This window comes from Geotrypetes seraphini, chromosome 2 (assembly GCF_902459505.1).
Source record: "Geotrypetes seraphini chromosome 2, aGeoSer1.1, whole genome shotgun sequence".
NCBI classification, from domain to species: Eukaryota; Metazoa; Chordata; class Amphibia; order Gymnophiona; family Dermophiidae; genus Geotrypetes; species Geotrypetes seraphini.
The window spans coordinates 6,835,136-6,860,599 of NC_047085.1; the positions used below are offsets into that span (position 1 = coordinate 6,835,136).

The following is a 25,464-nucleotide window of genomic DNA, read 5'->3' on the forward strand; positions in this document are numbered from 1 at the left end:
GTGACATTAAAACAGCCCTGGCACAAGTATTGGGGCCCCAAATGGAAACACTTACTGCCCAAATCACGAACATCGAAATGCTGCTAGCCGCAGCCGCGGCTCGCACATCGGAGCTTGAAAAGAGAGTGTCTGATCTGGAGGACGCCTCTGTGGCGCGGGACACGGACTTCGGCACGCTGCAGGCGCAGGTTAGAGCTCAGGCTGAAAAACTTGACGATCTGGAGAACAGATCTCGGCGCTCTAACCTGCGTCTGATGGGCATCCCTGAAACGCTGCCTGAGCGACTACTTTTGGAGAGGTTGGAGAAATGGCTGCAGGACGAGTTTCCTCTACAGCCCTCGATGGGGCCTTTGCAGCTGGAACGGGCGCATCGTTTGGGCCCCCGACTGGGCTTGGACACACGCCCGCGAGTTGTGATCCAAAGACTCACCCGCCCCCTTACCTTGTTTACAAAGGCCAGCTGGAGGAATGCCTACTCCTTCTGGCCAGCAGTCCCACTTCTTCAAAACGGAGGGAGGGGCCTAAGTCTCTGATTGGCCTAGACGCCTAAGGCCCCCTCCTATAGGGCTACCAGGGGGGTGTCAGGAGGGTTGTTGCTTGGCGGTGGGAGGAAATGGCCATCCCTCCTTCTGCCCGGGGGGAGGGGAGGGTTGCTCGTTGGCAGCAAAATTTTCTGGCAGGTCTCAGCTGTCAATTTTTACTTTCCTGTCAACGCCTGAGCCAATCAGCGTTCAACCAATGACTAGAAAGTAAGGCTGTGACAGCTCAGACTTGCTGAAAAATTTTGCTCGCAAATGTAGGACAGCGAGGTTAGAGAATCTGCATGGCAGAGTCGGTGACTGCTTGGAAGGTCGGAGCAGGCTTAAAAGGCAACATTCAGCTTTAAGAATCTTTAGGCCTTGTTAATGTTGAGACCTTCTTTATTATTGTATGATGTAATATCTTAGAGAGTGTTATGTGATGCTCAGGATTATCTATGATGTAATACCTCATACTTTAATCTTCCATTTCATATAGTGCCACCTACATTCTCATTGTTTACATAAAAACCTGTTAAATTGTTATAAACACTAAATATAACAGAGTGTGTGCAGCACTATATGAATGATTTATGTCAATGTGGTGCTGGAGTGTGTGGTGCAGTGGTTAGAGCTACTGGGTCGGCACCCTGAGGTTGTGGGTTCAAATCCCACACTGCTCCTTGTGACCCCGGGCAAGACACTTAATCCCCATTGCCCAAGGTACATTAGACAGAGTGGGAGCCTGCCGGGACACTTAGGGAAAAATGCTTGAGGACCTGAATAATTTGTAATCGCCATAGAATTGTAGGATATGCAGAATATAAATGATTTTATTTGTAGGAAGTTATATGAAGTATTCAATATCATGTCAACAACCAAAGTAGGTGAAAAAATTATCCCGATACAGTCAATAATTGGTCACTGTCCAGAGCAGTTACACCCCCCTCCCTCCCCCCCCCCACACACACGGAGGGACATAATCAAAAGAAACGTCTAAGTCTAATTCGGACATATGGTGACAGACACCCAAAGTCAGTACGTCTTATCTTTATACCACATTCTCGACCAAACATTTGTCCAAGTCTGAAACTTCCAGAACAAGACCTTTTGGATGAGGGAGGGGCCAGCTTTGTGATGGACTGGCCACCCAGACATGGCACCTTACAGGGCACTGCTGTGAACTTCACAAAAAGGGTGCCAGATAAACATCTCACCAAAACTCCCGTATAAGATAAATGAAGCCCCCAAAACCTACTAAACGTACCAGTCTACCACTTCAGCAGCCCTTATGGCTGCAGGTGGCAACTACATGGTAGTACAGTAGGGTTTGGGTTTTTTTGGTGGGCTCACATTTTCTACCATGAATGTAGTGGTTAGGGTGGCTTATGGACCTGGGTCCTCCTCTCTATGGTTCACTAGCCCAACCCCCAGACTACATATAGCAGGTGCTGATGTTCTGGAGACAGGTATGTACTTTTTTATTCTGATCTTTGCGTGGGGGGGGGGGGGTGAGGGGGTCAGTGATCACTTATCACTGGGGGAGTGTGTGTGGGTCTTTACTTTGACTCTACAGGGATGAGGCCTGAAGAGACTGAGCAAATCAGGGCCTTCCAGATATCCACTTATGTAAAGGGTTCCCATAATCATGATGTAAACCTTACCCTAACACTAGATAGTGTGACAGGGAAGCTCCTGTCACGGTTAAAAAGACTGCTAGCCCAGTCAAAAGTGCAGCCATTAAACTTGTAATCCCTAGAACAAGCCTGTACACCCTGCTAAAGGCAGTAATTTAGTACAGCAAGATAGAAGGGAGAAAAGGCAGCTGAGGTCACAGCCAGAAATTCAGGCAGGGAGGGCACAGAACACACAATCTATCCCCTATTACTCCTTTCCCAGAGCTAGGGAGAAACATGAGAGCAATACAGAAGGGGGTGGAGTTAGCCACCGAGCTCTGCAATCACGTAAGCCTCAAGTAGGAAGGCTGCAGGGAAGTCAAGTAGTCTCAGCTGGCTCTGATTGGGGGAGCCAAGCAGCACACGGGAATAGCAGTTTCTACACTTCTCCTACTTCCCAGCAAGGAAGGTTTTCAGGAGGCCAGCCCACAAGGAAAGAAAGGCTAACTCCAGGGAGGTATAGTAACTTTCCCATTAAGCCTTGGGATGAAGGGCTGGAAGTTTATCCTAATGAAGAAAATGGTTTAGGAAAGCTTGCAAGCATTCAGAGAGGGGGAGGAGAGGTAAAGCCAGAAGTGGATGACTTGATGGAAAGCCCCAGTTCCCTGGACACTGAATGGGAAATGTATACTGAAGGTGACCTGGAAGAAAGTGGCTTTGGGGAGGACATGGACATAGGAATGAGCAGTGTATGAGTGTTTCTGTCCTTCCTGTAGGAGTCCAGTCACTGCCATGGAGACCTGAGCCGGAGGGAGGCTACAAGCAATGATAAGGCAGCAGTGCCTAATTAAGAAAAATGTTTCTTTGAACCTCATTTTTCCAAGTCTCCCTAAGAACTGAAGATAAAGGATGTTAGGGGCATAATTGGGTGGGTCTGAAGACCTTAGGTAAAGGGAGGCTTGCCCCACACATCCTGTAAGGCCGGGCTGTGAATGTCCTTCAAAGGGACAGAGTGTTAAAGGGGGAAAATAGTGAAAGAAATGACATCATTTTTTTGTTGTTGTTTTTGCTCTTTCTGAAAAGATATGTGAAAAGAGAGCTGACACCTGCATTGCTCAGCTATGCTGTAATGAGCTGTGGCTTAGAGAAGCCAGTGACCCTGAGAAGGGAAAATATTAGGCATATGAAAGACTGAAAAGTTTAATTGATTTTGGAGTTATCCTTTTGGTTAACAAGGACTGTCCAGTCCCTGAACTAGAGCACGGATAAAGTGCACTGGACTTAAGAGAAAGAAATCGCATGGTTGATGCCTAGGAGAAACAATTGTTTATTTTTTGAATTTTATTTTTTTTCTTTTTGGCCTTAATAAACCTGGTGAAGTTTTGTAAGAAATCCGGTGTCCGGGTTTTCCTTCAACCAACCATATAAAAGGCGCAAATAAATCTTACCTGCAGTCCAAGCCGGGTTTTACACTTGCTCGCGGCCTGGCTCGGCCACAATAGCAAGGGTTAGGGCAAGGTTAAAAAGACAAAACAGGGTAAGGTCAAAAAGACAAAACAGTATCCACCGTCGGGACGTATTTGACGGGTCACCTCCCATTCAGTGCACACATAGAAGTGAGCATTGAGGACGTTCGCAGGCAGATAGAAAAACTAAAAACTGACAAATCCCCGGGTCCGGATGGCATACATCCAAGGGTTCTGAAGGAATTAAAGGAGGAGATAGCGGAACTACTGCAGTAAATTTGCAACTTATCCCTGAAAACAGGCGAGATCCCGGAGGATTGGAAGATAGCCAACGTTACGCCCATCTTTAAAAAGGGATCAAGAGGTGATCCGGGAAACTACAGGCCAGTGAGCCTGACTTCAGTTCCTGGGAAAATGGCAGAAGCACTGATAAAAGAAAGCATTGATCAACATTTTGAAAAGCACGAACTTCTGATAGCCAGCCAGCATGGTTTCTGCAAGGGACGATCGTGCCAAACAAACTTATTGCACTTCTTCGAAGGGATTAACAAACAGATGGACAAAGGAGACCCCATTGACATCATATATCTAGATTTCCAAAAAGCCTTTGACAAGGTGCCCCATGAACGTCTACTCCGGAAACTAAAGAACCATGGGGTGGAAGGAGACGTACATAGATGGATCAGAAACTGGTTGGAGGGTAGAAAACAAAGGATAGGAGTGAAGGGCCACTACTCCGACTGGAGGAGGGTCACGAGCAGTGTTCCCTCTAAGCGGGCGGGTGTTGTGAGCAAACTTTTTTCACTGTGAGCTAAAAATATCGGGCGCCAGCAAGTTATGAGCCAAATAAATATGTTGCTTTCTACCACAGAACTTCCTTACGTTTGTATGGAATCTATCCCCTTTCAACTTTAGAGAGTGCCCTCTCGTTCTCCCTGCCTTAGCTACTAAGTCTATTCCCTTCAGTACCTTGAATGTTTCTATCATGTCCCCTCTCAATCTCCTCTGCTCAAGGGAGAAGAGGCCCAGTTTCTCTAATCTTTCGCTGTACGGCAACTCCTCCAGCCCCTTAACCATACGTGACAAAAAATCAATTCATGTAGCAAATGCTACATTTATCTTTTGGCATGGCCCATCATGTAGCAAATGCTATAACTGATGGGCCATGCCAAAAGATAAATATATATATACTAAAAAATAAAAAATAAAAATAAATATATACTAGGAGTAAAGGGGCATGCAATAAAGCTTTTAAGTAGTAGATTTAAAACAAACCTGGGAAAATATTTTTCATTCAACATGTAATTAAAAAAAGATTTGGATAATTTCCTTAAAAAATCTGCATGACATTATTAAGATGGACTTAGGAAAGCCCACTGCTTATTCCTAGAATAAACAGCATAAAATCTGTTTTACTCTTTTGCACTGTTGTGCTTTCAGCAAAATGTTTTAAACACAAAAACAGAAAATCACATGCACAGGCATTAGGTCACCCAGGCATCTAGAATTAGCAATCTTGCACAGCCAGCCTATGATTGACAGGAGCTGCCAAATCACATTGAAAAGGATGATAAGGAAGGCAGATAAGAGATGGTGGAAGGAAGACAAAACGAAAAGGCAAGAACAAAACTGAAGTAGAAACGAGCCAAACATACAGTATAGCATACAAAAAATGTATGTTTTCCTTTGGCTTCCAAAAACTGATTGGCATCCAAGTTCCCTAAAGTTTCACACAGTCATCTTCTAATAATGTCACCATATACAGTTGGCTTGCCAGAAATATGTTTAGGATGCCACTGCAACTCTACCAACAGCATATTAACTTAACAGTGTAGCTTCAAAATAACTGCATCTCTATCCTTCCCTCCCCCCTGTGGTTTTTAGCATATCTCTCTTCTCATTTCCTCCACTCAGATCTGATCATTCTCTGCTCTCTCTTCCCTTTTCTTCTCTGGTCTTCCTTCTCTATTTTCTGCCTCCATCTAAATTAAATTCTTTCTTACTATTTAGTCCCGTTTCCCTCTTTTCACTGTGTCTACACACAGCTTGTCAGTCACCCCTTTCCCTCACCCCTCCATTATCTTACTATTTTCTTCCCCCTTTATTTATCTCCTCCTTCCATCCAGTATGTGTTCTTTCCCCACTTCCATTCAGCATCTGCTCTCCCTTCTCAACTGACATCCATCTGCCTTCTGCTCTCTCTCCCTTCTTCTCACTTCCATCATCTGTCCCCTTCTCTCTCTCTCTCATCTCCTCCATTCCATCATCTGCCCCTTCTCTCTCTCTCTCTCTCTCCCCCCCCCCAACTTCCATCATCTGCCCCCCTTCCCCTCACCTTTGTGGGTCACTTTCTTTCCCCTGAGGGTGGCTCATGTCACAGGGGAAGCTTTGGCCGAGCAGAACCGCTTGATTGACAGTGGAACTTACTTGATTGATGTCGATGCTGGGGCCCGTTGCCGTTTGAAGGAAAAAAAAAAAAGGTGGAAAAAAGGAACCTGTAAAGGCGAGAGGAAGGGAAACCTCCAGGACAGCTGCTTTTTGCCCTCCTTCAGCGGCCCAAGAGTTCAGACCAGCAGCGGCAGCTCTGTATGCTTTTAACTTCGGCACAGAGCTGCCCCTAATCAATAGTTTAGCGCGGTTTCATGAGGCAGCCTCGGGGCCTTTGATAGCCGGCCCGCTTCGATGATGCGATGTGGGCCGGCCTAGCAAAGGCCCCGAGGCTGCCTTATGAAACCGCGCTAAACTATTGATTAGGGGCAGCTCTGTGCCGAAGTTAAAAGCATACACAGCTGCCGCTGCTGGTCTGGAGGTGCGGAGACAAGGCAGGAGGCAAACGCGGTGGAAGGCAGGAGTCCCGGCGAAGGCAGGAGTCCCGGCACAGCGACTGCAACAGGAAGTTGCAAGTCAGCTGACGCCAGCCTTTCGTTGCGGCGGGGACCGAATCCTTCGCGGACCGGCAAGATTTTGTTTGCGGACCGGCGGTTGAAGAACTGTGCTCTACACTGTGTGCGCTGTGACGAGAAACTTGTGCGCTGCGAGGTAATATTTTGTGCGCCAGCGCACCCCAGCGCAGCTTAGCGGGAACACTGACAGGGCTCGGTGCTTGGGCCGCTACTATTTAATATCTTCATAAATGATCTAGAAACAGGGACGAAGTGTGAGATAATAAAATTTGCGGACGACACTAAACTATTTAATGGAGCTCGGACTACAGAGGAATGTGAAGAATTGCAAAGGGACTTGAACAAACTAGAAGATTGGGCGACGAGATGGCAGATGAAGTTCAACATTGAGAAATGTAAGGTATTACATGTGGGGAGCAGAAACTCGAGGTACAACTATACAATGGGAAGGATATTATTGAATAAGAGTACCCAGGAAAGGGACTTGGGGGTATTGGTGGACAAGACAATGAAGCCGACGGCACAGTGTGCAGCGGCCGCTAAGAGAGCGAATAGAATGCTTGGTATAATCAAAAAGGGTATTACAGCCAGAACGAAAGAGGTTATCCTGCCGTTGTATCGGGCGATGGTGCGCCCGCATTTGGAGTACTGCGTCCAATATTGGTCGCCGTACCTTAAGAAGGATATGGCGATAGTCGAGAGGGTTCAGAGGAGAGCGACACGTCTGATAAAAGGAATGGAAAACCTTTCATACGCTGAGAAATTGGAGAAACTGGGTCTCTTATAAGATCATGAAGGGCATAGAGAGAGTAGAGAGGGACAGATTCTTTAAACTTTCAAAAATAAAAGAACAAGAGGGCACTCAGAAAAGTTGATAGGAGACAGATTCAAAACAAATACTAGGAAGTTCTTTTTTACCCAACGTGTGGTGGACACCTGGAATGCGCTTCCAGAGGACATAATTGGGCAGAGTACAGTACTGGGGTTCAAGAAAGGATTAGACAAATTCCTACTGGAAAAGAGGATAGAGGGGTATAGATAGAAGATTACTGCGCAGGTCCTGGACCTGTTGGGCCACCGCGTGAGTGGACTGCTGGGCACGATGGACCTCGGGTCTGACCCAGCAGAGGCATTTCTTATGTTCTTATGTTGTGCGCAATTGTCGAGGCACATTTGACAGGTCACCCCAAACAGAAATTAGAACTGGTTAACACTGACTTCAAAGGGTGCAAAAGCCTCAGCTTGAAAAAAGACTTTTTTTAAACAATATAAGAAGCATGCTCTTTCATCTTCTAAGAAGTATCCAAATAGGCTCCTAAAGTTTTTAAGTATTTTTACGAATGAAATTGCCACTTCCTTAAATCTAACCAGTGTTGGAAAATCATGAATAACATGACTCGAAAACAAAACGGTTGTTGTATTTCCCACAATCCATTTGAGATGATTATCATAGAGCCAATTACTGATCGTGTGGTGTCATTGCATCGCCATCCATGCATGTGCAGAAGCCCTCCAGACGCGACCCCCAAGCTCGGGGAAAGAAACACGAGGTTCGTCTGGGGGCGGAACGGAGCGTGTCCTCTTTTTTTTTAAAAGGAAATCCGGTCATAAGAACATAAGAATTGCTGCTGCTGGGTCAGACCAGTGATCCATCATGCCCAGCAGTCCGCTCACGCGGCAGCCCCCAGGTCTAAGACCAGTGCTCTAAATGAGTCAAGCCTCACCTGCGTATGTTCCAGTTTAGCAGGAACTTGTCCAGCTCACCCTACCTATACAGTCTTCAGAAGGAACGAGGAAGAGCTGATGCCATGTGGACAGGTAGAAATACCCACAGATAGTAAGGGAGAGGGGCGGTCCACCCCAGGCCCTGGCACCCATCCACCTCTCCATCCCCCCCTGCCGCCCACATGCACCCCTTCCATTCCCCGAAAAGTATCATGAACTTGCTGTTCGTGTCGGCTCCTTCTGATGTTACTTCCGGGCAACAAGTGGGGGGTCATGAAGGAGCAGGAGGCCAGAGAAGAGGGTGGGGGAGGGGGGCCAATCACACTCACCACGCCACTGCCCACAGACTTTACAAGTCCCCTATTCTCCAAGGCTACATAAAATGAAGCGTGACTGCCGACCGTCTGATTTCTGGCCCATGAGGAAGCAGAGCATAGGCTGGCAGCAGCCTTCACTGGCCTACTCACACGCCGCTGGGTCTGTATTGGAATGTCTTAACATTAGCAGCCTTGGAGGGAGGAGGAGCTTAATGCTTATCAAATGCATTCTGGGAGTTGTAGTCCTGCGTTTCCAATACTAGCAGGGGCCCCAAATAAGCCATTGTGGTCCTGTATTCTGAGTGGGGCAGAGAGGCCCCATCTTTCCCTCAGCGCCCTCTGTAAAGGAATGACGCAAAAGGAAATCAGACCGTTACAACGCATTCAAAACATCGCTGTTAAAATTGTTAATAACGCAAAAAAAAATGACCATGTCACTCCGTTATTAAAAAAGGCAGCCTGGCTTCTCATTCCACATCGTGTCACTTTCAAAGCGCTCAAATCCAGACGACCGATTCCGCACACTCCAGTTAGAATTCTAAGATCCTCCTCTCAGAATCTACTTTTTCTTCCCTCCCTCAAAACATTTCCCATGCGACATTCCACTTCATTTGCTGTTACATCACCCCAAATCTGGAATGCCCTGCCCTCTTATCTGAGGGAGGAATCAAATATTGACAAATTTATAGGGGCATTAAAAAGCTTTTACTCCATAATTCAGGACTAAGCAGGGCTCAACTAACTCCCCCCCCCCCTCTGTGTTATCCTTAACTGTTTTCTTTTCTAAAATATTGTACTTCACCCTCTACCCTCTTGTTTTCCGTTTGTCTGTGGGTCTAGTCTGTGTTTTGGTTCTTGTTAATTATTTTCTAATCTAGTCTTCAGTTTATATACCGGGTCATCTCCCAACGGAGCTCAACTCGGTTCACATGTAATTAAGATTAAAGTACATAAGAAAGAGAGCATAAAAGAAAAAAAGCTGGATTATCGTCAATTCTTTGATACTATACGCCATTTAAATGTTGATCCTTATTGCCTAGAATGCTAATAGGCGAGTAATCATATTTCTAATAAACCTTGATGAGGCAGAGGTAGGTTATTGCAGGAGAGGCAAAAGGGGTGAGTCCATCTGTTATTCCTGTCAAAAAGACCCTGGCCTATCAGAACCCACAGGCAGAGCAAGAACCACCTAAGAGCAGGGCTGCATGAACGTTAAAAAAGCTTCGATACTTAAATAAGATTCAGGCCCCAGAAAAGCAAGGTCAGGCTGCCTGGGTCCCAGTAAATAATCTAAAAGCATTTGACAGGAATACAGCTTGGGCAGGGGTGTCAAATTCCCTCCTTGAGGGCCGCAATCCAGTCGGGTTTTCAGGATTTCCCCAATGAATATACATGAGATCTATTTGCATGCACTGCTTTTATTGTATGCTAATAGATCTCATGCATGTTCATTGGAGAAACCCTGAAAACCCGACTGGATTGTGGCTCTCGAGAAGGGACTATGACACCCCTGAGCTAGGGTGAATCTCTACCTCTGACACACATCTATAAACTAGTACAAAATCTTACCCCTCCATAGCTGAAGCTGTGCATCTTGTGTCCTGCACTATGGAAAATGACATCATCACACCAGCAGCCATGACATCAGCAGAGCAGGAGAAGTGATGTCATCAGAGCAGCAGCAATGACATCAGCAGAGCAGGAGGAGTGAAAGAGGAGCAAGACCTATGACATCAGCAGAGCAGGAGTGATGTCATCAGTGCATCAGGTTCCCTCTTGCTGCTGAGCAAGCAAAGAGGACGAAAGGCCCAGAGAGAGCTGAGAAGGCAAAAGGAGAGAAAAGAAATCAGCAGATTAGAGACCAAAAGGGAGAAGAACAACATGAAATAAAGGAGAGAATGTGTCAGGTAAGAACAGGGGGGTGGGTGGGTGGGAGGAAAACAGTGAGGGAGGGAGGGTAACTTAAATGATGGAGAACCATAAGCATGGCAGAAGATAGACTCCAAACCCCAGAGCTGTGCAAGTAATACCATATTACCGAGTTACATCTTATGATTTAATGCACCATCTGTCCTGATGAGCTAAAGCAGTGAACAGACAGTAAATGTAAATCTGAGAGGAAAGAATGCCAATTGTCAAATGAAAGGAAATAAATGGAAGGAAAGTAATTGTAATTGTAATTGTAATTGTAATTGTAGTATTTCAGTAGTAATATATTACTTTTAAAAGGTGGCGTAGTAAGAGGGGGCGGACTGCCTCGGGCATCATCTTCCCGGAGGGGGGGTGTCGGCGCCTCTCTTCCTCTCCATTCCCACCCCCATTTATCTCTTTAAATGTCTGTCATGGGAGCAGCATCTTCCACTTGCTGTTCCTGCTGGTGTCGGCTCCCTTCTGACATCACTTCCTTGTCATGGGAGCAGGATGTGACATCAGAAGGGAGCTGATGTGAGCGGAAGCAGCAAAATTTTCAAGAGGTACGTGGGGGGGGGGGGGGGAAATGCCCATGAGACGGGGAAGAGTGAGGGGACACACAGCGTTGTGATGCCGGGTGCCAACCTCCTTCGCTACGCCACTGGGTATGAATAACCACTAGTTTCATTAGGAAACAGGAATATGTTACAGTTACTGTGAAAAAAATAATGTTTGACTTGTAATATATTACTGGTAATATACTGATGCCCAAAAACGATGCTGGCAAAAGCCTTAGACCGAGGGCCTGACTACAGCACTCTCCCAACGCATGTAAGCTCATGTGGGAAGGGACTACCCTGCTCACTGTTACACCTCTCTGTGTACAACCACTGGTGTAAGCTCACTGGGGCAGGGACTACCCTGGTCACGTTTGTTAACGCAACACCATCAGCAAATCAGTGCTACAGTTCCACAATGTTTCTATAGACTACGTATGATTCGTTCACTATCAATCAACATACTAATACACTCATTAGTTATCTCAAAACTATATTACTGTAACTCATAAAGGGATTTCACAAAAGGAAATGAGAAGACTTCAAATCATACAAAATATAGCAATAAAACTCATAATGAAGGCAAAAAAATACGACTATGTAAGTCCGCTACTGATTAAAGCACATTGGCTCCCTATTTCATACTGAATTACATATAAAATACTCCTCCTCACATTTAAGACCTTACAAACAAACTCCCCTGAATTTATAAACCGACTATTGAGAAAGACACGGGGGAAGCCACTGCTTGCCCTGGATCAGTCGCATGGAATGTTGCTACTACTTGGGATTCCGGAATCTTTTGTTACTTTTTTGGAGTTCTGAAATCTTGCTATTCTTTGAGATTCTGTATGGAATGTTGCTACTCTTTGGGATTCTAGAATCTTGTTATTCTCTGGGATTCCGGAATCTTACTATTCTTTGAGATTCTGTATGGAATGTTGCTACTCTCTGGGGATTCTAGAATCTTGTTACTCTCTGGGATTCCGGAATCTTACTATTCTTTGAGGTTCTGTATGGAATGTTGCTACTCTTTGGGATTCTAGAATCTTGTTATTCTCTGGGATTCCGGAATCTTACTATTCTTTGAGATTCTGTATGGAATGTTGCTACTCTCTGGGGATTCTAGAATCTTGTTACTCTCTGGGATTCCGGAATCTTGCTATTCTTTGAGATTCTGTATGGAATGTTGATATTCTTTGGGATTCTAGAATCTTGTTACTCTCTGGGATTCCGGAATCTTACTATTCTTTGAGGTTCTGTATGGAATGTTGCTACTCTCTGGGGATTCTAGAATCTTGATATTCTCTGGGATTCCGGAATCTTGCTATTCTTTGAGATTCTATATGGAATGTTGCTACTCTCTGGGGATTCTAGAATCTTGTTACTCCTGGGATTCCGGAATCTTGCTATATTTTGAGATTCTGTATAGAATGTTGCTACTCTAGGGATTCCGGAATCTTGCTACTCTTTAGGATTCTGGAATGTTGCTACTCCTTGGGTTTTGGCCAGGTACTAGGGACCTGGATTGGCCACCGTGAGAACGGGCTACTGGGCTTGATGGACCATTGGTCTGACCCAATAAGACTATTCTTAGGTTCTTATGTATTAATCCCCTACATACCATCCAGATCGTTAAGATGGCAATCCCAACATCTACTTTCAACACCCTCTCTTCGCCACATAAACTATGATACAACCCGATCTTCTATCTTTTCAGCAACAGCTCCCTCACTCTGGAACTCTATTCCAACTTATATAAGAGAAGAAAACCAATTAAACCTCTTTAAATTAAAAATAAAAACCTTCCTATTCACTGACGCTTTTGAAATCTGAAACCTTTGCTTCTGTGCTACAAAAAAAATTAATTCTTCAATTACTGCTCAAACAAGATCCTCCCTTCAATGCCTTTACTATTCTATATATTATATGGATTTCCCCCATATCTTTTTGTCTGTATAGTTTTGAATTAGTTTATAATTCCTCTTTTATTTTTTACTATTTTTATATTCCGTACACTGCTTAAAAGTACGATAAGTGGTATAACACATTTTAAATAAACTATAAATATGGCTGTTGATATTCAGCCAGTAACAGTCAATAGACCTCCCCCTCCCCCGGCTAAATTACACCTGGATCTTCGCTGTTGATACCGCTAGACAATATCCAGGTCTTTGGCATCACCTGAAGGCTATCCGTGTGGGGCTGATGTTCAGATCTGTCCCCACATAGCTAACCGGACACTAGCACGGACTATCACCAGGGTCCATGTGGCTTCCGACTCTGCTCCTGGCCCTGGCGGCACTGACTGGTTAAATGACACTGAAATTAACTCCTGGGCCAGCCGCAATGGCTTAGTTGTGGCCTGTTAAATCCCTCTGAATGAGATCCCCTTGTCTGTGGAGGCCACGCCTGCGTTCAGGGATCTACAGGGTATATTTCATGCCTTGTAAGGTGCCCCGTGCACCACCAGCGTCACACAAAGACAGTAACACTTTTTCTGGCCCTCACACCTGCTCTCAGAACAAAGTGCAGGTAATTTTGTGTGTGAAGCACGTTTTCTGTGTGGAAAATGACTCACAAGACTTGTGCAGAGGAGACAGCATGTACTCTTAAAAGACTGCACATGTCCATCCCCGGGGGCGGAGGATGGGGGCAGCACAAAGTTGCATTTTATAAATCACACTCACAAACGTACAGCTGCTCAAAGAGGATTTCCAAGCAACTGAGTGTTTTAGGCATGGTCTTATGACAAAAAATACACAGACAGATCAAACAGTCTAAACTGGACTATGGTGTCACACAGTATAAGGAATGGACCACCAGTCAAACCCCAAGTCTTTCTGGGGTCATTGGTCCTTGAACCTTACCAAATAGTTTTATTTTAAAAATTCAAAACATATTTTTTAAAAATATTTTAAAATATTCTTTTATGACTTTAAACGCACTGGAGAAAAAAATGAAGTTATGCAAATAAGAAACACTTAACTTTCGTTAACCCAACGGAGAGTCTGCCGTCTCACTAAGGCTTCGTGTCTCAAACACAATGACAGACTGAATGTCGCCAATTAACAGTGTTAATTTGGTGGACAAAGAAGGTGTTTTGGTTGGGCCCGAAATCTGTGAACTGATCCTTGATGAATCAGCAGCATGGGAAGCATTCGGGCTGGTGGTTCAGAATTTTCTTGGTCATCACAGATCAGAGAATTATGCTGACTTCTTCCCACCCAATCTTGGTGATGTCAGAGAGGAGCATGAGGAAAGATTTAATCAAGATATCAAGGGAAAGTTCAATCCCAGTATGACGGGAGACTATTGTTGGTTCTTGCAAAGAGAGACAAATGTACAGTACAAGCGTAAAAGCGTCTCAAACATTTCTGAACGTGCTGACATCACTTTTGTGCGCGTTAAGAGAGGCGTAAATATAGGTTGTAACATGTCTCCTTATTGCCTTTCAGAGTAAACTCCTTAACACAAGTTTGGTGGGACACAGTTCATACTCGCAATATTGTGCCGATATGGCAAACTGTCTACAAAATCAGGAACGTGTATCTCAGAAACCTGATGTGCTACTGAATTTCAATTACAGATCTGAAATCGGAGCCATTCAATTAACTAAGAACACTTCTTAACTTCTCAGTAGCAAAGAAAACTTTTGGGGGTTGACCAGTACAGCTCCTTCCTACACAAATCTGCACACTGTTAGCGCTCTATAAATACAACCCCCTAGCACAGTGGCAGTACTATATATAAGTATGGAGGTTAAAGCTACAGCCTCAGCACTCTGGGGTTCCAGGTTCAAGCCCAGCGCTGCTCCTTGTGACCCTGGGCAAGTCACTTAATCCCCCCCCCCCAGATAGAGTGTGAGCCCACCGGGACAGACAGGGAAAAATGCTTGAGTGCCTGAATGGTTATGTTTATTGTTTTATTGGAAGCTTCTATACCGCTACGAATGACTGGGGAGTCAAATCAGAGCGGTTTGCATGAGCTTCAGTAAAGGTGTTACAATACTTGAGCTTAGGTTATAAATACAAAAAATAAATTAATTCAAGCACTATACACACAGTCAGCATTCAACTTCTAAGCAGCCTGTAGTCGCAAGGAAAAAACACAATTTGAAGGGTCTGTATGCAAATGCTAGAAGCCTAAAAAATAAAATAGGAGAGTTAGAGTATATAGCACTGAATGAAGAGACAGATATAAGAGGCATCTTGGAGACCTGGTGGAAGGAGGACAATCAATGGGACACTGTGTTACCTGGGTACAAATTATATCGCAAGGATAGAGTGGATCAAATTAGAGGGAGGAGGGGTTGCGCTATATGTTAAAGAGAGAATTGAATCAAACAGAATAAAATTCCACATGAAACACACAGCAGCGTGGAATCTTTATGGATAGAAATTCCTACCACTCGATGACGTTACAGGGAAATACTTTTAAAACCAATAGGAGGAAATATTTTTTCACTCATTACGCTCGGGAACTTGTTTGCTAGAGGATGTGGTAAGAGCAGATAGCATTGCTTGTTTTAAGAAAGGTTTGGACAGGTTCCTGGAGGGAAAGTCCATAGTCTGTTATTCAGAAAAACATGGAGGAAGACACTGCTTGCCCTGGATCGGTAGCATGGAATATTGCTACACCTTTGGTTTTGGCCACCTTGAGAACGGGCTACTAGGCTTCATGGACCATTGGTCTGACCCAATAAGACTATTCTTATGTACCAGTGAGGCTGTGCTTCCATCTGCCAGGACAGAATGAAGAGACAGATGAAGAAATATTTACAGAGATTAGGAAACTGGCAAATTGGGCAACAGCATAATAATGGGTGATTTTAATTACCACAAATTAGGGATCAGAGAAGAATATACAATAAAGTCCACTGCAGGGAGGGGAAACAGCCACGAAGATGGAACTCCATGAATGAAAGAGGGTTGGAGTGCAAGCCTAGCCATTGAGCTGTCTTTGCCTATTACTGGAGGTTGTATTTCGTTTTTACCCGCTGAAGTACGATATCAAGTTTTTCTGACCAATGACTGATGTGGACCTACTGCATTAGCAAAGCGATGCTTAGTGGTAGGGGAGTCTTTTTGCTCCACAAATATGATTGTGCGCTGGTTCATAAAGACTATTTCCCTCCCCACAGTGGAAGAGGCTAGACCTCTTTGACTTTGATGGGATGATTTTCCAAGGGATGGTCTACATCTATCAAAGGAGGGAAGAAGTGTCTTTGCCAGCAGACTGGCTAACCTACTCAACAGGGCTGAAAACTAGAACCATTGGGGCAGACTGATCAAAGCCCTCAGGTGGGTGAATCACTAAATACCTCTAAGCAAATAGGAAAAGGGGGAAATGGCTGGAAATATACTATTGCTTGAGGTATAGGAAACAAAGTTTTGGATCTAGAGGCTGAGTTGGATTTAGTGGCAATCACGGAGACATGGTTCACGGACAACCATGACTGGGATGTAGTTATACCGGGCTATAATCTGTTCAGGAAAGACAGGGTAGGAAGAAAAGGAGGAGGAAGTTAAAGCCACACAATTGCAGGATCTACAGGGTAAAGAAGAGGCACCGTGGATAAATCTGGAAAGAGGGAATTGGTTCGATAAACAGGCTCCATCACAGACGGAAGAAGTGGACAGAGATTTAATAGGAGACATTCAGAATATTATTTATAAGAACATAAGAATTGCCAGTGCCCTATTGGAGTCTAGCCTTACCTGTGTACGTTCTGTTCCAGTAGGAACTTATCCAACCTTTTCTTGAATCCCTGAAGGGTTCTTTCCCCTATAACAGCCTCCGGAAGAGCGTTCCAGATTTACTTATTTCAGTATTTCTATACCACTTATAGCCTAAGTGGTTTACATTCAGGTACGCAAGCACTTTTTCCTCTCTGTCCTGGTGGGTTCACACTCTATCTAATGTACCTGGGGCATTGGGGGATTAAGTGACTTGCCCAGGGTCACAAGAAGCAGTGCGGGATTTGAGCCCACAACCTCAGGGTGCTGAGGCTGTAGCTCTAACTACTGCGCCACACATATATACCTAAAAAAAGAGGAAGTTTTACTAATAGGTGATGTTAACGTGCCGGATGTTGACTGGGGTATCCCTATTGCGGGGTCTTTTAGAAGTAGGGAATCCTGGATTCTCTACAAGGAGAACTGTTGGTAATGGAACCCACACGGGATGGGGTCATACTGGAATTAGGGCTAGATTCACAAAGCAAACTGGACTGGAAGAGCGTCACCAGCGGGGTCCGCAGGGCTCGGTGCTTGGACCCGTGCTCTTCAACATCTTTATACATGATCTGGACACTGGTGCGACGAGTGAGGTGATTAAATTTGTGGACGATACGAAGTTATACAGAGTAGTGAAGACACAGGGGGATTGCGAAGATATACAAAGTGACATAATCAAGCTCGAAAATGGGCATCGACATGGCAAATGAGGTTCAACATGGATAAGTGTAAAGTGATGTATGTAGGTAACAAAAATCTCATGCACGAATATAGGATGTCCAGGGCGGTACTTGGAGAGACCTCCCAGGAAAGGGACTTGGGAGTTCTGATCGACAAGTCCATGAAGCCATCTGCACAATGCGCTTTGGTGGCGACAAGGGCGAACAGAATGCTAGGAATGATCAAGAAGGGGATCACGAACAGATCGGAGAAGGTTATCATGCCGCTGTACCAGGCCATGGTGCGCCCTCACCTGGAGTACTGTGTCCAGCACTGGTTACCGTACATGAAGAAGGACACAGTACTACTCGAAAGGTTCCAGAGAAGAGCGACTAAGATGGTTAAGGGCCTGGAGGAGTTGCCGTACAGCGAGAGATTAGAGAAACTGGGCCTCTTCTCCCTTGAAAAGAGGAGACTGAGAGGGGACATGATTGAAACCTTCAAGATAATGAAGGGAATAGACTTAGTAGATAAAGACAGGTTGTTCACCCTCTCCAAGGTAGGGAGAACGAGAGGGCGCACTCTGAAATTAAAAGGGGACAGATTCCGTACAAATGTAAGGAAGTTCTTCTTCACCCAGAGAGTGGTGGAGAGCTGGAAAGCTCTTCCGGAGGCTTTTGTAGGGGAAAACACCCTCCAGGGTTTCAAGACTAAGCTGGACAAGTTCCTGCTAAACTGGGACTTAAGCAGGTGAGGCTGGACTCATTTAGAGCACTGGTCTTTGACCTGGGGGCTGCCATGTGAGCGGATTGCAGGGCAGGATGGACCACCGGCCTGACCCAGCAATGGCAACTCTTACGTTCTTATGTTATAACCGATCGTGTACAGATTGGTTTGCGACCAGATTTCCCTCGGGCCCCATTCACTAACCTCTCCAGCGATCCATTTTGAATCCGTGCATGCAAATGAGGAGAAACGCATGCAAAGTAGGCAGGGACGCGATTCATAACACAAAAATTACGATCTGACTGGGCTGGCCGATTAACTCAAGAAGCGACTGCTGGGGACCAGTCACAAACCTTCTTTTCCCACTCTCCAGCTCCATTTCCTGCTCTGTGCTGCCCCGATCTCGCTGTCTTTACTGTTTCAGGGGCGGCAGAAGCCCTGGGGCCGGGGGGAGAGAGCAGTGCCTGTTGGCTCCCTGACAAACAAAGCTGGAATGGACTGCAGTGGGGACAAAACTTTAAAATGTGAAACTTTAGCTCCTCTTGCCACCCAGAGTGATCTCTGCTGCCTTCCCTGCAGTGCGAGCCTGCGGGTTCAAAGCGGGGCTGCATGCCGCAGTGCAGCTCCACTTTAAACTCGCGGGCTCGCACTGCAGGGAAGGCGCAGAGAGCAGGGCATGGGAAGAGGCTGCCGCCGGCGGGAATAACAGGAGGAGAGTCGGGCCTGGAAAAAAAAAAACGGACACAAAACGCATGCACAGACCATCTGCAGGGAAAGCAGGGAAGCATGCGTGGGAATCGCATACAAGCAATCCGGGCAGGCAGATGGTGGGGCGTTCCTCCAGTCACCCCATTTGCATATTTTTCTTTGTAGAATTAGTTGGACCTGCCCGGATCGAGCGCTTACAAACGGGGAAAGTGTTTCTGATGTTACAGTGGGTGATCTGGCATCCAGTGATCACTGCATAGTAAGGTTTAATATTAAGACAGGTGTAAAGAGGGATCATTCAATAGTAAAAGTCTTCGCATTTGTTCACCTTTGTCTGGAAGAAGCAAGAAATCATTTTGTAAGGAAAGGAAGCAAACGTGAGAGGAAAAGAAGGCCGCTTTGGTTCTCAAAAGTAGCAGCTGACAAGCTAAAGAAAAATTAATAGAGCAAGAATATTATAATGCATCTGAATTGCTCCTTGAGTATTATTTAGTTGTTTAAAAAATGTATATACTGCCTAAAGTCTCCAGGCAGTTTCCAAAATAAATACTGTAACAACAATTCAACATACTACTGTTCAAAAAATATCTCCCATCACTCTAACCACCGCCCAATGAGTTCCCATTCAACGACTTCGGAATCACTCATCCATATTATCTCTTTAACTGTGATCAAGAATGTACTGTAACTCTTCTACACTACACCCGACTTAACTGATCGAGTTGACATATATTACCTCTGCAAAATGCATTATCTTCTGCTATATGTACTATCTTCTGTAATAAGTAATATCTTCTGTGAAATTGTAATATCATAACTCTTCACTGTTCCTGTAACTTACTCCTATCCTGAAATGTAATTCTACTAGAATGTCCCAGATATTTTTCTATATTGTAATCCGCCTAGAACCGCAAGGCACAGGCGGAATAGAAATCCGTAATGTAATGTAATGTAATATACATATACAACCTCCACTACGAACATCCTCATTTCGTTCCTATAACTCAATCTTCACAAATACATTGACAAATAACAAAAGTTTCTTAAAAGTATCCCTGGGTTTACGTCAACTGACCTGTCGATAAGTTCCAAAGTTTCACCCCTACTATTGAAAACAGAGAATTCCCGGCCCTGGTATGTTTCACATTTCCCCTTTTCATCAATGACAATCTCATAGGCTGGGCAGATCTTACTTCCCTTCTTGGGCAACAAACTCCAACAAATCTCAAAAACATCCTGAGGCTGCATGAGATAAAAAAACCTGATTGCATTCAATTCCGGTCGTGTATCTCAACAAAGTTATAGCATAATTAGAAAAGGTTCAATGAAGAGCGACCAAGATGATACAGAGGTTGGAACTCCTCTCAGATGAGGGCTCTTCAGCTTGGAAAAGAGACGGCTGAGGGGAGACAGGGTTGAAGTCTACAAAATCCTGAGTGGATCGATTTTTCACTCAGGCAAAAATGACAAAGACTAGGGGGACACGCGATGAAGTTACAGGGAAATACTTTTTAAAACCAATAGGAGGAAATAGTTTTTCACTCAGAGAAGAGTTAAGCTCTAGATGTGGTAAGAGCGGATAGCGTAGCTGGTTTCAAGAACGGTTTGGACAAGTTCCTGGAGGAAAAGTCCATAGTCTGCAATTGAGAAAGACATGGGTTGGCCACTGTGAAAAGCAAATACTGGCCTAGATGGACCATTGGTCTGACCCAGTATGGCTTTTCTTATATTTTTATGAACTCTATAAATAAAATACTCTGACACAACCTGTAAGACACTGTTAGCACTATGGAAGTAGAATGTTCTCTCATACAGCACTACGCTTGCGGTCAGTGGTGGAGAAACACCATCCATGTAATATTCAGGGCTATTTAACTGACTCCCTGAGGCCTATCTTTGGCTGCTACAAGGAGTCGCTGAAAAGTTCTCAGCCGAAGCAAGACAGCTGGGGCAGTCTCCATCGAGGGCTAGTCACTTAGTCCAGTGATTTCCCACTTTTTATGTTCCGTTGGAAAAATACGGAACAAAAAAATAAAAAGGAAAAAAAATCACTGGACTAAGTGAATAGCCCTCGATGGAGACTGCCCCAGCTTTCTTGCTTCGGCTGAGAACTTTTCAGCAGTCCCTCATTTAAATTTAACTGGCCAATGCTCAATATTGACTTAGTCTGCTAAGTTTTAGGCCAGCCAAAAATAAACTGGATATTCATAAGAACATAAGAGTTGCCATACTGGGACAGACCAAAGGTCCATCGAGCCCAGTCTCCTGTTCCCAACAGTGGCCAACCCAGGTCCCAAGTAACAGACAGAAACCCAAAGAGTAGCAACATTCCAGAGCTGAGATTGTGATGTCATAATGCCTAAGAGCCAACCTCAGCAGTGATGTCACAGTGGCTGGACTGTCTCATACTTGGCTCACATAAGAGTTGGCATACTGGGACAGACTGAAGGTCCATCGAGCCCCGTCTCCTGTTTCCAACAGTGGGAAACCCAGGGCCCAAGTAACAGACAGAAACCCAAAGAGTAGCAACATTTCAGAGCTGAGATTGTGATGTCATAATGCTTCATTCCACCAATGCCCAAGAGCCAACCTCAGCAGTGATGTCACAGTGGCTCAATTGTCCTGGCTCACATAAGAACATAAGAATTGCCGTACTGGGACAGACTGAAGGTCCATCAAGCCCAGTATCCTGTTCCCAACAGTGGCCAACCCAGGTCCCAAGTACCTGGCACAAACCCAGAGCTGAGATTGTGATGTCATAATGCCTCAGAGCCAACCTAAGCAGTGATGTCATAATGGCTGGACTGTCTCACACTTGGCTCACATAAGAACATAAGAATTACCACACTGGGACAGACTGAAGATCCATCAAGCCCAGTATCCTGTTCCCAACAGTGGCCAACCCAGGTCACAATAATAAAACAGATTTCATTTGATGCCAGTAACTGGAAATGGCTCAACAATGAGCATCCATGGTCTAACATCAGTGTCTCTCAACTCAGTCCTGGCTTCCTCCCTTGCCTTTCAGGATGTCCGTCATGAATATACATGAAAGAAATTTGCATGCAAATCAAGTTTATGCATATTCATTGCAGATATCCAGAAAACCTGACTGGCAAGGGGGGACTCCAGGACCGTCTACGTCAACTGTGGGGATTAGCTGGCCTCCCTGTCGCAGCCCCAGTGATCTCACATCCTCTCAAACACATTGACAGCACTTTTATGTAGAATATTTAGTCATAGAGCAATATGTCCACTGCCACTAGTACATAAATACAGTACAGTCAAACCTTGGTTTGCGAGCATAAGAAAACCTGCTTGGAATCCAAAGCACTGGTATAGCAAAGCGAATTTCCCCCTAGGAAATAATGGAAACGCAGACGGTTCGTTCCTCAAAATACTATAGGTACTTGTGTTGCAAGACTTTGTCACTACAGTCCCATGTGGGTGGTGGATTGTATGTACTTGTGTTGCAAGTCATTGCTTGAATATCAAGTTCAAATGTAATGAAATGTTTTGCTTGTCTTGCAATCCAAGGTTTTACTGTAGTTGATTTCTTAAACCTAAATCCTCTCTGGACAGCATAAGACACACCATTAGCATAGGGAAATATGTAGTACAGAATGATGCTTATACTTTGTATACAACTAAGGTAAGCAAGAAATATGGACAAGAATCGGATGAAAGATCAAAGGAAGCCTTAAGTAAAAGTCGGATGCAGCACTAGGCAGGCAAAGGGGGAGGGGACCTGCTTACTGCTCCCGGCCAGCATTTGCTCCCCCCTCACCTGGTCTCCGGCCGCTCCTCGCCTCCCCTTCCCTTCCCTTCAAAGGACGAAGCCGGCGGCACTGGGGGGCATCGCCCCCAACCGGATCCGAATGCGCGCCCGAGAGCCTGGGGAAGGACTCCGGATCCGCCCAGCAGCGCCCAGAGAGCGAGAGGAGGCTCCGCCCACATCGGGGGAGGGATCGCAGCTCCCAGGGGAGGAGTAGAAAAAAACCACCTCCCAACCTTCCCTCCATTGTGCTCAGGCTGACTCAGCCCTGCCCAGACAGGTTGCTTTCAGTTTTTCTGCACCCTGCAAGCAACCCACAGGAACAGTGGAGGAGGAGGAGGGAAGAATGCATGGAAAACAGGGCTGGCAATCCCTAGGCTCCCTCTGTCTACTTACAGGAGAGAGATCGTTTCTGGGGTACTTTCTCTGGCCTTGGAGGGCCCATCCATATTTTAAGGTTCAAAGAGCCATCAAAATGATTAAGGGGGTGCCTTTCATAGGAGGAAAGGTGTTAAGAGATTTGGAAAGGAGACAGCAGAGGGGGGGATATAAGAGAGGTTTACAAACTCCTGAGTGGTGCAGACCAGTGTTTCTCAACTCGGTCCCGGAGCCCCCCCTGGGCCAGTCACGATATCCGCAATGAATATGCATGAAAGAATTTTGCATATGATGGAGGCAGTGTATGCAAATCAAGTTTATGCAAATTCAGCGTGGCTATTCTGAAAATCTGATTGGCAAGGGGGGGGGGGGACTCCAGGACCAAGTGTAGAACGAGTAAACGCGTATCGATTTTTTAATTTTTTTTTAATCTTTCAAAACGTGCAAAGACTAAGGTACACTAGGCGAAGTTGCAAAGTAAATATTTAAAAAAATAATAGGAGATAATTTTTTTCAATCAAAGAATAGTTAAGCTCTGGAATTGATTGCCAGAGGATGTGGGAACAGCCAGTAGCAGATTTGGGTTTAAAAATTATTTGGTCAAGTTGCTGGAGGAAAAGTCCATAGTCTGCTATTGAGATAGAAATGGGGGAAGCCACTGCTGTCCCTGGAATCTTGCTACTATTTGGTAACATAACATAGCAGATGACATATGCTTTGGACTTGTCCGCGTATTCTTCAATTCTGGAGCAGCCTTGGTAATTATATTACGTTTCTCTGGGGGAGGCGTTGGTCCCCTACGCCCAGAGCTCTATTCGGATATTTCAATATTGTAACACCAAAACCGAAAGGGATGACAGCTTTTGTGTCAAGGGCGGTGCTGATGGGAAAGAAAGCCATTTTGACCAACTGGTTGTCCCAGGAACCGCCATCTTACAGTCAATGGAGATCTTCAATAACTGTGCACACTTCCTTGGAGCGGAGACAAGCTGGTGATCTTGACCGGGTCCCAGGTCGCCACTTTTGTCAGATTTGGGAGCATTTCTGGATTGACCTAATGCCTCAAGCCCGTAGCAAACGATTAAATTTGTGAAGGAGGCCACAAGCTACATGGTGGACTGTTGGACATTGATTTTTTTGATGCGGGGGGAGGGGGGTGGTTAGTGCATATGTAAAAGTATTCGGTTTGCATTGCTGTGTGTAATTTTCTTTGCATTATATTGAAAATCTTAATGAATATATTTAAACATAACATGGCAGATGACCTCAGATAAAGCCGTGTCCAGTACGTCCAGCGGGCCTAACAAGATAAAATCATAGCATAAGGATGTTATATTTGATGGATTCCAGCAGATACAACATAGTAACATAGTAGATGACGGCAGATAAAGACCCGAATGGTCCATCCAGTCTGCCCAACCTGATTCAATTAAAATTTTTTTTTTTTTTTTTAATTTTTTCTTCTTAGCTATTTCTGGGCAAGAATCCAAAGCTTTACCCGGTACTGTGCTTGGGTTCCAACTGTCGAAATCTCTGTTAAGACTTACTCCAGCCCATCTACACCCTCCCAGTCATTGAAGCCCTCCCCAGCCCATCCTCCCCCAAAGTCTGCCCAGTACTGGCCTTAGTTCAATATTTAATATTATTTTCTGATTCTAAATCCTCTGTGTTCATCCCACGCTTCTTTGAACTCCGTCACAGTTGACCTGGATTTAGGGTGAGAGGCACCTGGGACGGGGGCACCTCCCCCCCCTCATCTCCAACCTGCTGCACTAGCGTCGGTACTTCCTCTGACATCACTTCCTAAGCGCGGATCCAGGAAGTGACATCAGAGGAACAGCCGACGCTGGTGCAAGCAGCAGGTTGGGATTGCTGCTTGCGCCCCGAACGTAAAAGAGGTACAGGGGAGGGAAGGGGTTCACGCGGGCGGGGGAGGTGGAGAGCAGGCTGGGTGCTGGATTGGCTTCTGCTGGAACCAAAATACTGGACTCGACGGACTATCACTTTGACCCCGTAGGGCTATTTTTATGTTCTAACCTAGGCAATAGAGGATTAAGTGACTTGACCAAGGTCACAGGAAGCTACGGAGGGGATTGAACTCAGTTCCCCAGGTTCTCGGACAAATGCACAATTAGGGCTACTCGTCCACAGCTGTGGTTTTCCAGGCCATAGAAAATCTATGGTGGACTACATTTGCCTCATAGGTTGCCCAACCCCTGACCCCAGAGTGAAGTGGAATGGGTAGATGTCAAGCATTTGTTTACTCTTTCCAAAAATACCAGGGGGCATGTGATGAAGCTACTAAGTCATAGATTTAAAATAAACCAGAGAAAATATTTCTTCACACGTGTAAACTCTGGAATTTGTTGCCAGAGAATGTGGTGAAATCAGTTAGCTTAGCAGGGTTTAAAAAAATGATTGGCTCATTTCCTAAAAGAGAAGTACATAGGTCATTATTGAGATATC

General features: G+C 45.2%; 1 protein-coding gene across 2 annotated transcripts in view; it reads right to left on the reverse strand.

Annotated features, from left to right (window-relative positions):
* FAM83H (family with sequence similarity 83 member H) overlaps positions 1 to 22,766 on the reverse strand; it is an 89,030-nt gene extending 66,264 nt beyond the window's left edge. Inside the window, exon 1 of one of the 2 annotated variants that reach the window (XM_033933100.1) lies at positions 22,633 to 22,766. The gene's annotated coding sequence lies outside the window, so the exon portion shown is untranslated. Of the gene's footprint in view, positions 1 to 10,114; positions 10,317 to 22,632 lie in introns of those variants that run through there. The other variant, XM_033933102.1, reaches the window with a different exon arrangement.
* Positions 22,767 to 25,464: the final 2,698 nt, after the last annotated feature.